Source organism: Dendrobates tinctorius, unplaced genomic scaffold, assembly GCF_039654945.1.
Source record: "Dendrobates tinctorius isolate UK_male_01 unplaced genomic scaffold, ASM3965494v1 ptg000160l, whole genome shotgun sequence".
NCBI lineage: Eukaryota > Metazoa > Chordata > Amphibia > Anura > Dendrobatidae > Dendrobates > Dendrobates tinctorius.
Genome location: NW_027361827.1, coordinates 2,401,498 through 2,414,844, shown reverse-complemented (window position 1 = coordinate 2,414,844; position 13,347 = coordinate 2,401,498).

Below are 13,347 nucleotides of genomic sequence, written 5' to 3'. Positions count from 1 at the left end.
CCTCTGCAATTGCCAGCCAACAATGTCCATGAAGTGCTTGTTGGGAGACAAGTCCGAAGACACTGCAAGCCATGGAAGCACGTTTCGGCCAGGCTGCCCAAAGTAACATGCCAGAGTCTGGCTACTGTATATTGTCACCCCAGACCATAATCCTAGGAGTAGGATTGATGGGACGTTAACTTTGTGAAAGCCTCTTCATGGTGTTGCCCACATGGAATGGAGGTCTATCTTCTTTAGCAATGAGTCTAACTTTTACAGTATCTTGGATGTAATGATAGCCAAGGGAATTTCACACGGGTCCTATTCTTGGAATAATGTTGTGGGGAAGGGTGGTACAGTGTGCTGTTGGATTAGCAGCATAATAAATTTGGTCAAAAACTTTATGTAATTATTTCATTAAAATCATTTTAAATTAATGTCTGTGTGTCTTTTTTAACCCTTTACTACTCTAGGATTAATAATGGATAGGAGTCTTATTGACAGCTCTCCATTATTAACCCGGCTTAATGTCCCCTTTCAATAGCAAGGTGACATTAACCCCTTATTAACCCATGAGCCACCGCTAAAGGCGGTGGGAACAGAGAAGCTAAGTGCCATGAAAGGCGCATCTTACGGGTGGCTGGGGGCACTTTTTTTTTAGCCGGGGGCAATAACCATGGTCCCTTCCTAGGCTATTAATATCTGCCCTCACTCACTGGTTTCCCTCTCTGGCTGAGAAAATTGCACGGGAGCCCCACACAATTTTTTTCCGCGATTATAGCCTTAAATTTAACCCCTATAGACTTCCAAATTTTTCCTAACACAAGCTAATAAATTTAGTAAACACTGACATATATAAATCGTTTGGATATGACATGGTTAACTATATGTAAACCATGTGTCATATCATAACTCATAATATTAGTGTGCGCTTGGAACACTCATAAAGAAGAGGGAAATCTAAATTAGGTGGTTATAGAAAAAACAAAAACCTCTTATAAGTGCTCTTTATGTAGCTGATAATAGCGAGAAAATAGCAATTAGAAATAGACAATTGTAAGACCTCAGAAGAAGTGCTTAAGGGAAAAAAAAAAAAATATATATATATATAGATACTGGTGGCAATCTATCTTCCAACCTGAACAATCATTAAAAACTAAAAAGGCATGAGTGAGGTTAAAGACCTGAAATCACTGAACAGGTTATATACTGCAGGGTACTTCTCCCTGATAGCAGCTTAAAAAAAAAAAAAGTCAAAGACAAATTGCAGCCTGTGAACGGCTGTGCAGAGTAGCCGCAATAGTAAATGCACAAGTCAGAGAGCGGTACCTGTAAAGATAATGCGATGCGAAGTCCTCAATCCAGTAAGCGGTGCAGGTTAGAATAGCGCTTTTTGCTCCAGCGCTTGGAAAAAGAGGGGGGGTTTGTACACATGGGTATAGATGAGTTACAGAAGCTGCCCCGGCCGGTGGCAGCCTCCTGTCAGTGTACCTCCGGCTGTGGAGCAGACGTGAGCGGCCTCTCATGCTCCCGGCGTCTGTGAGATGCTCCAGGTATACAGGACCTTCGTGATGTGAGTCAGCAGATGACCACGTCGGTTTCACTTGCAGGTGGTTGCGGCGGGGACCAATGGACTTTCCAGCATGTTTCAAAGACTAACTGTTTTCCTCCGCAGGGATGGTCCCCCCCACCACAGGAGGATTATTTAAGCAGTCCCGCCGCTTAAGCAAGTTTAACCCAATTTACTTAATAGAAGCCAAAAAGTTCGATTTCACTATTTAACCCCTTCGGTATTAGGGTGTCCAATGCAAATATCCTGCGGCTCTCAGCGCGCGACATTAGCTTTATATGGTTGCCTTTGCGCACTTGTGGCTTAACATGTTCAATTCCTGTGAAGATAAGGTTATTCACAAAGCCTCCATGACATTCTGCAAAATGTTTAGAGAGGGGATGACCCAGAAATTTTTTCTTTATATTTCTTATATGTTCCTTAATCCTTATCTGCAGGGATCTTTTCGTGCGTCCTACATATACCTTCTGGCATGGACATTTGATAGTATATATGACACTCTCCGTTTTACAAGTAATGAAATCTGATATTTCCAATTTATTAGAATTATTGATCCCCATAGCCCATTGATGTTTGGAACTCATAGTTTGTTGGCAAGCCCTGCATTTTTTGCAGGGAAAAAAACCTTTTAAATTGCCTATAAAAGATGGAGTAGGTGCATTAATATGGTTATTTAATACAGTGGGGGCAATCATACTACCAATATTACGGGCTTTTCTGTAAACGAACTTTGGACCTGGTGGAATTGAGGATCCTATAATTTTATCCTCTTTCAAAATGACCCAATGTTTTTTGACAATTCTAGTCAAAATATGACAGTTTGAGTTGTATTCGGTTATAATAGGGATAAAATCCTCAAAGGGAGTATTTTTCTTTTAAGTATTGTTTATCCTTCTCAGAGTAGCACTAGGTTTATTTCTGGCTGCTATATTTGCTTCCTCCAGAAGTGAGTTGTTGTAGCCTTTCTCCAGAAACTGATGAGTTAGCGCAGATGCTTCGGAATCATAATCCTGAATTTTAGAGCAATTCCTGCGAATTCTGATGTACTGACTCTTAGGTACATTTAATAGCCAATTAGGTAAATGGCAGCTGTCTATTGGAATGTAGCTGTTTGCATCAGTAGGCTTATGGAAGACACGGGTTTGAATGGAGTTATCCTCAATAAAAATATTTAGATCTAAAAAATTAATACTGCTGGTACTGGTGGTAGAGGTAAAGTTTAAAAAATATTAATTTTTATTAATATCCGCTAAAATCAACTCTAATGATTCTCGGCCACCAGACCAAATAAAAACAACGTCATCAATGAAACGTTTCCAAAGTATCAGGCCCGCGCGTAGCTCCCCGGAAAGGTAAATTGTGTCCTCCTCCCATTTTCCCACATACAAATTGGCGTAACTTGGAGCGAACCTGGTACCCATTGCGGTCCCCCATTGCTGGGTGTAGTAGTCTGCCAAATATTTAAAATAGTTGTGGGTTAAAATAAATTGCATACATTCATGTAAAAATTCTGCCTGTATGTCCGGAACTGTTCCATGTTTCTTTAAAAAATAGGTGGCGGCATAACAGCCTTTTTCATGTTGGATCACCGTATACAGAGAAGTGATGTCTAGTGAACCTAAAATATAATGATCCTACCATCCTACCTCCCCCAGCAGTTGCAATACATGGGTGCTATCCCTAAGATAGGCTGGCAGTAGGGGTACTAATTTCTGGAGGTGGCAGTCAACATATTTTGATAGGTTAGCAGTTAGGCACTGTATACGCGAGATAATAGGGCGGCTGGGGGGATTAATCAAACTTTTATGAACTTTCGGTAAGTAATAAAACATAGCGATCCTAGGAAAAGGGGTGTTGATAAAATCAAATTCTTTTTTGTTTAAAATACCCAGCTGAAATGCCCCCATTGTAAGGAGTTTTAGTTCTCCTATGAATTTATCAGTAGGATCTCTCTCCAATTTCTTATATGTCTGTGTATCACTCAATAATCTCATAGCCTCTCTATGATAATTCTCTTGATCCAATAAAACAATGCCACCCCCCTTATCAGCTGGACGTATTACAATTTTATTGTTATTTTGTAAAGATTCAATGGCTTTTATTTCAGCAAAGCAGAGGTTATATTTAAAACTCAGACACCATTTCTCACTTATTTTCGATATGTCAGATATGACATTTTTCTGAAATGTTTCCATCAGAATACACATTCAAGGGGTGAAAGTTATTACCTCTAATGTGTCATATCATGCCGGGTTCTGTAATGATTTTCAGAAACCGGAAATTGATTTAATGGCTATTATGCTATGTAGAACTCAATGACATGTTTATATATATATATATATATATATATACACACAGTTGTGGCCAAAAGTATTGACACCCCTGCAATTCTGTCAGATAATACTCAGTTTCTTCCTGAAAATGATTGCAAACACAAATTCTTTGGTATTATTATCTTCATTTAATTTGTCTTAAATGAAAAAACACAAAAGAGAATGAAGCAAAAAGCAAAACATTGATCATTTCACACAAAACTCCAAAAATGGGCCAGACAAAAGTATTGGCACCCTCAGGTAATACTTGGTTGCACAACCTTTAGCCAAAATAACTGCGACCAACCACTTCCGGTAACCATCAATGAGTTTCTTACAATGCTCTGCTGGAATTTTAAACCATTCTTCTTTGGCAAACTACTCCAGGTCCCTGATATTTGAAAGGTGCCTTCTCCAAACTGCCATTTTTAGATCTCTCCACAGGTGTTGTATGGGATTCAGGTCTGGACTCATTGCTGGCCACCTTAGAAGTCTCCAGTGCTTTCTCTCAAACCATTTTCTAGTGCTTTTTGAAGTGTGTTTTGGGTCATTGTCCTGCTGGAAGACCCATGACCTCTGAGGGAGACCCAGCTTTCTCACACTGGGCCCTACATTATGCTGCAAAATTTGTTGGTAGTCTTCTGACTTCATAATGCCATGCACACAGTCAAGCAGTCCAGTGCCAGAGGCAGCAAAGCAACCCCAAAACATCAGGGAACCTCGGCCATGTTTGACTGTAGGGACCGTGTTCTTTTCTTTGAATGCCTCTTTTTTCTCCTGTAAACTCTATGTTGATGCCTTTGCCCAAAAAGCTCTACTTTTGTCTCATCTGACCAGAGAACATTCTTCCAAAACGTTTTAGGCTTTTTCAGGTAAGTTTTGGCAAACTCCAGCCTAGCTTTTTTATGTCTCGGGGTAAGAAGTGGGGCCTTCCTGGGTCTCCTACCATACAGTCCCTTTTCATTCAGATGCCGACGGATAGTATGGGTTGACACTGTTGTACCCTCGGACTGCAGGGCAGCTTGAACTTGTTTGGATGTTAGTCGAGGTTCTTTATCCAACATCCGCACAATCTTGCATTGAAATCTCTTGTCAATTTTTCTTTTCCGTCCACATCTAGGGAGGTTAGCCACAGTGCCATGGGCTTTAAACTTCTTGATGACACTGCGCACGGTAGACACAGGAACATTCAGGTCTTTGGAGATGGACTTGTAGCCTTGAGATTGCTCATGCTTCCTCACAATTTGGTTTCTCAAGTCCTCAGACAGTTCTTTAGTCTTCTTTCTTTTTTCCATGCTCAATGTGGTACACACAAGGACACAGGACAGAGGTTGAGTCAACTTTAATCCATGTCAACTGGCTGCAAGGGTGATTTAGTTATTGCCAACAGTGATTACCACACCTGACACTCTTTTATAGAGCAATCACACCTGTTTTATAATTATGTGCACAAAACTAAAGTAACCAAAGTGCAATGACCCTAATGGCCACCGGGGGGAAACTAGAACTGAACTGAAACCACCACAGTGTAATGACCCTAATGGCCACCGGGGGGAACCTCCAAACTTTAGCACACAGCTAAAGGAAAAAAAAGGTTACTTGTGCATTTTCTCTGTCATATCCAACCTGGATCATGACAAATGTAAGGTCATACAAAATGCTAGCGGTAGTGTTTTTTGATGTGGAGGTGTAATCATTTTTGCATCGACTAATTTGAGTAAAAACTAAAGATTACTAAAGATTTTGTAATGAAAATTATATTATTAACTTTTTTTTCGTGTTATGGGTCAAAGTCAAAAAATCTATATATATAAAGATGAGTGTATGTATGTGTATGTGTCAAGCCACATCCACTGCACGCTGTTATGAATGGGTCACCGAGGAGGAGAGCACAATAAGCTATGCCACCAGAACACTAGAGAGGTTGGTCGCTCAGCGGATTGCAGACCTCTGATCTTAACAACACAACTAGCAGTAGCCGTGTAGCGTTCCTACGTTGCCCTAGACGCCTCGTCACAGCCGGAGGACTAACTAAGCCTAAAGACAGAAAGGTGAAATCTAAACTGCCCCGGAGCAGATCCCCAAAGGAATAGACAGCCCCCAAACATATATTGTCGGTGAGACAAGATGACGCACAAACACAGACAGAAAATAGACTGAGCAAATGATGGGGCCCACACTGACTAGATAGGACAGAACAGAAAAGGCACTGTCTGCAATCACACAAAAACCCTAATAATTCCAACATGACTGCAGTACAAAAATACTGAGGTTTGAACAACCTCACCCCCACTATATCAGCACTCAGGTGTGAACTGGCGGCTAGCAACAGGCTAACACAGCATGGGACTGAGCAAACAAACACAAGATACAAAAATACAGGGCAGGAGCCAGCAGCTCCAGGGGGAGCAAGCTGACCCCTGACAGCAAGGCAAAAACAGATGCAAAGGGTTTAGCAAGTGACACTTAGATGAAAAAATGCAGGATCAGGCAGCAGACAGAAATCCTCAGTAAGCAAAGAAAGGAGTATCACCAGCTTCACTGAGAGAATTCTGCTCGCTTATGTAGTCCCAGTCACTACCACCACTCTTCCAATTATCTTCTGCAGCTGTTGGGTTAACATCACGATGACAGCACCACTACCAGCAGTATCTACCAGAGGGAGCCTTGCCTCAAAAGTTGGATCAAGAGAGCTTACAACAGCACGCCCACTCTACAAAGCCCCACCCACTCTGCATAGCCACACTCCACATGCAAAGCTCCTTCCACACGGCCCATATTTTTAGTGCACATGGGCGGAGGCACATTCACCTCGAAAGCCACCCTGCAAAACTCACTGGCTGCGATGTCCCAACCGCTGCGAGCTTCAATCAGGGCCGCTGCCTTCAGAGTATCGCGGCAGGCACAGGCAACATCCAGCTCCATCATGTCTAGAATTGAGATGCTTCTGTGAGGCATGACATCAAGGGAAAGGGAGGAGCCTCATGGATTACACCGCTGTGCTCATAACAGGAAGTTGCAGTGTGGTGCTGCAGAAGAAGCAGGCTGTATATACGATACGCTTTATTGCAATTAGTGCAATTTCTCTCACGATCAAGTGTTTCCAATTGTATATGGAAGAGAAGTGTGAGGTGGTGCAGGAGGAGGCGACTATAAAGGAGAAAAGCTGTGCTGCAGAAAAATTCTGTGTATAAAGGAGGAGCGTGAGGTGCAGGAGGAGGTTGTGTAAAAAGCAGGAGCATGAGGTGCAGGAGGAAAATGGCCCCTTAACTGCAGCCGTTAAAAGTCGTATCAACAGTCGTTAAGGCGTTAATATTGTGTTCAAAAAATAATTTTGCTTCAACAATCACTATAGTTTGTTATAACTAACCACAGTTAGTTACTATGCCCGGGCAACACCGAGCTCTTCAGCTAGTGTTCTATAAAACTATGCCTTGTCGAAATTTTGGAAATTGTTTTTCTTTTCAGTGAGATATTAATCTTACTTTTCAAAGGCGGTATACTCATTTATACTGAGCACTGTATATAGAGTGAAGGAAATAATTATTTGATCCCTTGCTGATTTTGTAAGTTTGCCCACTTGCAAAGACATGAACAGTCTATAATTTTAAGGATAGGTTACTTTTAACATTGAGAGACAGAATATCAAAAATAAAATCCAGAAAATCACATTGTATAAATTATATAAATTTATTTGCATTTTGCAGTGAGAAATAAGTATTTGATCCCACTGGCAAAGAAGACTTAATACTTGGTGGCAAAACCCTTGTTGGCAAGCACAGCAGTCAGATGTTTTTTGTAGTTGATGGTGAGTATTGTGCACATGTCAGGAAGAATTTTGGTCCACTCCTCTTTGCAGATCATCTCTAAATCATTAAGATTTTGAGGCTGTCACTTGGCAACTCTGAGCTTTAACACCCTCCATAATTTTTCTATGGGATTAAGGTCTGGAGACTGGCTAGGCCACTCCATGAGCTTAATGTACTTCTTGTTGAGCCACTCATTTGTTGCTTTGGCTGTATGTTTTGGGTCATTGTCTTTCTGGAAGACGCAGCCACTACCCATTTTTAATGTCCTGGCGGAGGGAAGGAGGTTGTCCCTCAGGATTTTACAGTACATGGCTCCATCCATTCTCCCATTGATGCGGTGAAGTAGTCCTGTGCCCTTAGCAGAGAAATACCCTCAAAACATAATGTTTCCACCTCCATGCCTGACAGTGGGGACGGTGTTCCTTGGGTCAGAGCAAGGTCGTATTTGGCTTTCATGCGGCCCTAGGACCTTTTCGTGGTCGCGCCCCTTACTGGTGTCACACACTCAGTCTATGCACACAACAACTATTTAAGGCTGAGCTACTCTGTAAAATGCTTTAAAAGTGCTAATAAAACACTAAAAGAAAGGACGTCTGCACTTGCTGCGCACAGGTTCAGTCTTTTGAGCATTTTTTTAACACCTTCAGCTTTTCAAAGTCATCAAGAGATTAAAATAGGTGACCTAGCCATTGCTTCAGTGAGGAGAGGTCTAGTGATATAGAGACATGCTGTCTACTCAATCAACCCTCCTCTTTACTGAAGGTGTTCAAAGGGAAGCCAAGAGCAGACAGGTAGCAGGTATCAGAGAGAGTCTGCAGCCGCATTGTGTGCACCCACACTGAAACTTGGAGTGCGCTGCTGCACTCATCCAGTGTTGCTGGTTTCACACCTGTGTGCTTTTTTCAAGTTAGGCAAAATCAGGTTTTTCAGCCAAATCCTGATCCTTCCAGGTTCCACTTTTTTCCCATTCACTTTTATGGTGTCAGGTAGAATCCAGTTACTTCATTTTGCTTCTTGACACCATTAAAGTGAATGGACAAAAAACTATCCTGAAAGGATCAGGATTTGCCTGACCTGATTTTGCCTGACTTGAAAAAAACACAAGTGTGAAACCAGCCTCAGTGAGGAAGTGCAGAATTGCAAGCTGATTTTAGACAGCACTGACTTTTACTAACGGAGCGCTGACAATAAAGACAAGCTTTAGTATGCAAATACAAGAGTGCTGCGAAACACCCTCATTTGCATATTAAATAAAGTAGATAGCGCCAATAAAAACTATTCAATAGGAATATGCCCCCTAATCCCCATTCTAAAGCATCAGCCTCCCCCAAATCATTAGCCTGCATAGCACCAGACTCCCCTGTTCACCAGTATATAGCAGCACCAGCCTCCCCTGTTCCCCAGTATACAGCAACTCCAGTCTCCCAAGTCACCAGTATATAGCAGCAGCCTCCCCTGTTCACCAGTAAATAGCAGCACCAGTCTCCCTTGTTCACCAGTATACAGCACAGCCTCCCCTGTACCAGCTTCCCCTGTTCACCAGTATACAGCACAGCCTCCCTTGTTCACCAGTATACAGCACAGCCTCCCCTGTCGTCAGCTTCCCTTGTTCACCAGTATACAGCACAGCCTCCCCTGTCACCTGCCTCCTCTCACCAGTATATAGCACAGCCTCCCCTGTTACCAGCCTCCTCTCACCAGTATACAGCAGTGTCCCCTGTCACCAGCCTCCACTCACCAGTATACAGCAGCCTCCCCTGTCACCAGCCTCCTCTCTCCAGTATACAGCAACAGCCTCCCTGTCACCAGCCTCCTCTCACCAGTATACAGCAGCAGCCTCCTTGTCACCAGCCTCCTCTCACCAGTATACAGCAGCAGCCTCCCCTGTCACCAGCCTCATCTCACCAGTATACAGCAAAGCCTCCCCCTGTCACCAGCCTCCTCTCACCAGTATACAGCACAGCCTCCCCTGTCACCAGCCTCCTCTCACCAGTATACAGCACAGCCTCCCCTGTCACCAGCCTCCTCTCACTAGTATACAGCAGCAGCATTTCCTGACGCCAGCCTCCTCTCACCAGAAAACAGCAGCAGCCTCCTCTGTCACCTGCCTCCTTCATCTTCAGCTCTGAGCGCTCACCTGCTCCTGTGTCCTCCTATGTCGTCTTTCTCCTCCTCCTTTGCTGTGATGTCTGCAGTAAGAGATGATCTCATCCTCCTCACATGCACAGATGCTGCAGCACCTCGGATGCAGGGACCTCTCTGACCCCGGAAGTTGTGGCGCCACTACTTCCTGGGTCAGTCAGCTCCCTCCATCGAGGTGAATATGAAGATGCGCCCCCACCCCCTCCTGACCCTGACACCCCCTCCTCCAAAAAGACAACAGATTTCTTGGATTGTCTAACAGAGGGGAGGTTAAAAAAATAAAATAAAAAAATGTCTTCCGTCTTGGTGCCGCCCCCTGCAGCCCGGTGCCCTAGGCACGTGCCCTCCTGTGCCTAGTGGTAAATATAGCCCTGGGTCAGAGGCAGCATTTCTCTACCTCCAAACACGGTGAGATGAGATAATCCCAAAGAGCTCAATTTTTGTCTCATTTGACCACAGCATCTTCTCCCATTCACTCATAGAATCATCCAGGTGTTCATTGGCAAACTTCAGATGGGCCTGCACATGTGCCTTGTTGAGCAGGGGGGACCTTGCGGGCACTGCAGGATTTTAAACCTTTACGGCATAATGTGTTATCAATGGTTTTTTTGGTGACTGTGGTCCCAGCTGCCTTGAGATCATTAACAAGTTTTCCCCCATGTAGTTTTAGGCTGATCTCTCACCTTCCTCATGATCAAGGATACCCCATAAGGTCAGATTTTGCATGGTGTCCCAGATCGATGTCGAATGACAGTCATTTTGTATTTCTTCCATTTTCTTACTATTGCACCAACAGTTGTCTCCTTTTCACCCAGCATCTTACTTATGGTTTTGTAGCCCATTTCAGCTTTGTGCAGGTCTCTGATCTTGTCCCTGACATCCTTATAAAGCTCTTTGGTCTTGCCCATGTTGTAGAGGTTAGAGTCTGACTGATTAATTGAGTCTGTGGACAGGAGTCTTTTATAAAGGTGACTATGCAGGTACTCAGTTGATTAGGAGCATCTAACTGGCCTGCAGCAGCCAGAACTCTTAATGGTTGGTAGAGGATCAAATACTTATTTCTCACTGCAAAATGCAAATAAATTTATATAATTTATACAATGTGATTTGCTAGATTTTATTTTTGATATTCTATCTCTCAATGTTAAAATTTACATATTTTACATACATATAAACTATAAACTGTTCATGTCTTTGTCAGTGGGCAAACTTACAAAATCAGTAAGGAATCAAATAATTATTTCCTTCACTGTTATATATATGTAGAAAATAAGAACAAAGAGATTTAGATTATTAGAATCACACAGATGAGAAAAGCAAAAGAGGTAAGAAACAGTTTTAGAATTAATACGATGGAATAAAATTGCCAGGAACCTCTCATTAATTCACAGTTTCAGCAATAAAATAATTACATTCCAATAGGGAAGATGCCAATTCCTTTTTTAACAGCCTGTAAATAACACTACACAAAAAATCATTACAATGAAATGGAAGATAATGTTCTCATTCTTTCAAGAACCTAAGGATGTCTACAAAAGAAGCAGCATGTTAATTCCATTACCTCAAAGAGTGGACGTTTTCCCTACCAGTTGGCACAGCATCTATTTGTATATGTTATGTTATTCATTTATGTTTAGCATTCAGACAAATTAATAAAATATTCATAAATATTTAAGGCAAAATTAAAATGTTAATGTTAAATAGTCAAAGGTTAGACTAGAGTTTAGTGACTATTTTTTACTTAGTGCTGTTAGCATTTTATTGTTTCTTGCAACAGCCAGTTTTGCAGAATTGATAATAGGAAGCACAGCCATATTGATTGTCCCTTTTAAATTAGCTTCTGATGATAAACTGTAATTTTTTCAGCAAGTTCAATATGGTTGACAAAAACAACTAATGCAACATCTAGCCTTAGAGAATGACAGTATTGTGACAGGAAGAATTCTTGAATGCATACTCAACTTATTGTTTATAAGACTAAATATTTACACTAAATAAACTCATCATTAGTATCCACTGCTCTTGTGCCATTACACATGGCCAATCACCATGACCTAAAGGCCTCAACATGTGCAAAAACTGAGCATTTAAAATTCTCAATCCCATTCAAATAAAACTGTTTAATCACACACCAAAACAGTAATATTTTCAGTTTAATAAGTGTAACGGGCTGCGTGGTGGAACCACTGTGCCAGGGCTCAATTAAAGCTTGGAGGGGCGCAACTAGGAGCCTCACCCATTCCAACCTCAAATACACATCGGCATACAACACCATGACTGACCTTGGGTAGATGGGAGCTGACCTCCTAGGGATGAGTAGCTCCAACTGCCCGAAGGAAGACACTTTAGGATGGCGCTCACTGTCCCTTTAAGACGCTAGGACCACGTCTGCACCCTAAAAACAGTGCCCGGGGAACTGCGAGCAGTGTACAGACCCAGAGCAGCAGCAGGAGGATGAGGACAGAGCACGGGACCGCGGCAGTGAATATGTCGACATCTCTGCTGGGGGAGAGTAGAGTGCAAAGACGCCAGAGCCGTGACAGGGGCGACAGGAGAAGGAGGGGGAGATGTGGGGCTGTGGTGATGAGAGCGGCAGCATCTCTGCTGGGGAAGGAGGTGCAGAGACGCTGGCATTCCAGTAGCCCCCTTTATGTCCCCTTCTTTTTCAAGCCCATAAGATATCTCTTTAGGAGGTCAGTTCAGTGGATATTCTCCCTGGACTCCCAGGACCTCTTCTCAGGACCAAACTCCTACCAATATACAAGAAAAAAGGTTTTACCTCTCTACTTCAAAAATGTCCTCAGTGCTGACCAGAGCAGAAGCAATAGCAGGATCTTTAAAAAAGGGACTGAAGTCAACAGGTTTGAGGAGAGACACATGAAAAGAATTGGGAATCCTTAAAGAGCTCAGAAGTTTGAGCTTGTAGCCAACAGGATTGATCTGTCTCAGAACCTCAAATGGACCGATGGAGCGAAGGCGCAGTTTATTGGAGGGTACCTTTAGATGGACATACTTAAACAACAGCCAGACCTTGTCCCCAGGATGAAACAGAAACTGTTCCAGACGTCTCTTGTCTGCATATGTTTACATCCATTCCAAAGACCTCAATAATGTAGACTTGGTGTCTTCCCTAAGCTCAGAGGGATTCAGCAGCAGGTATATCAGAGGTAGTGGAAACAGGAAACGAGATATTGGGGTTTTGACTGTATACTACAAAAAATGGAGATTTAGATTCACTCACATGATTGTTGTATGAAAATTCGGCCCATGGCAGTAGTGCGGACCAGTCACTGTGGTGGGCATTGACAAAGTGCCGCAGGAAGTTGGTCAGGATCTGATTGACCCTCTCTGCCTGACCATTTTATTGAGGGTAGTAGGCCAAAGGGAAATCCAGAGTGATATTTATTAGTTTGCAGGTGGCTCTCCAGAAGCGGGAAGTAAACCGTACGCCTCTATCTGACAAGCGAAAGACCATGAAGACGGAAAACATATAGAATGAACTTCTTTGCCAGTACTGGACCAGATGGGAGACCAT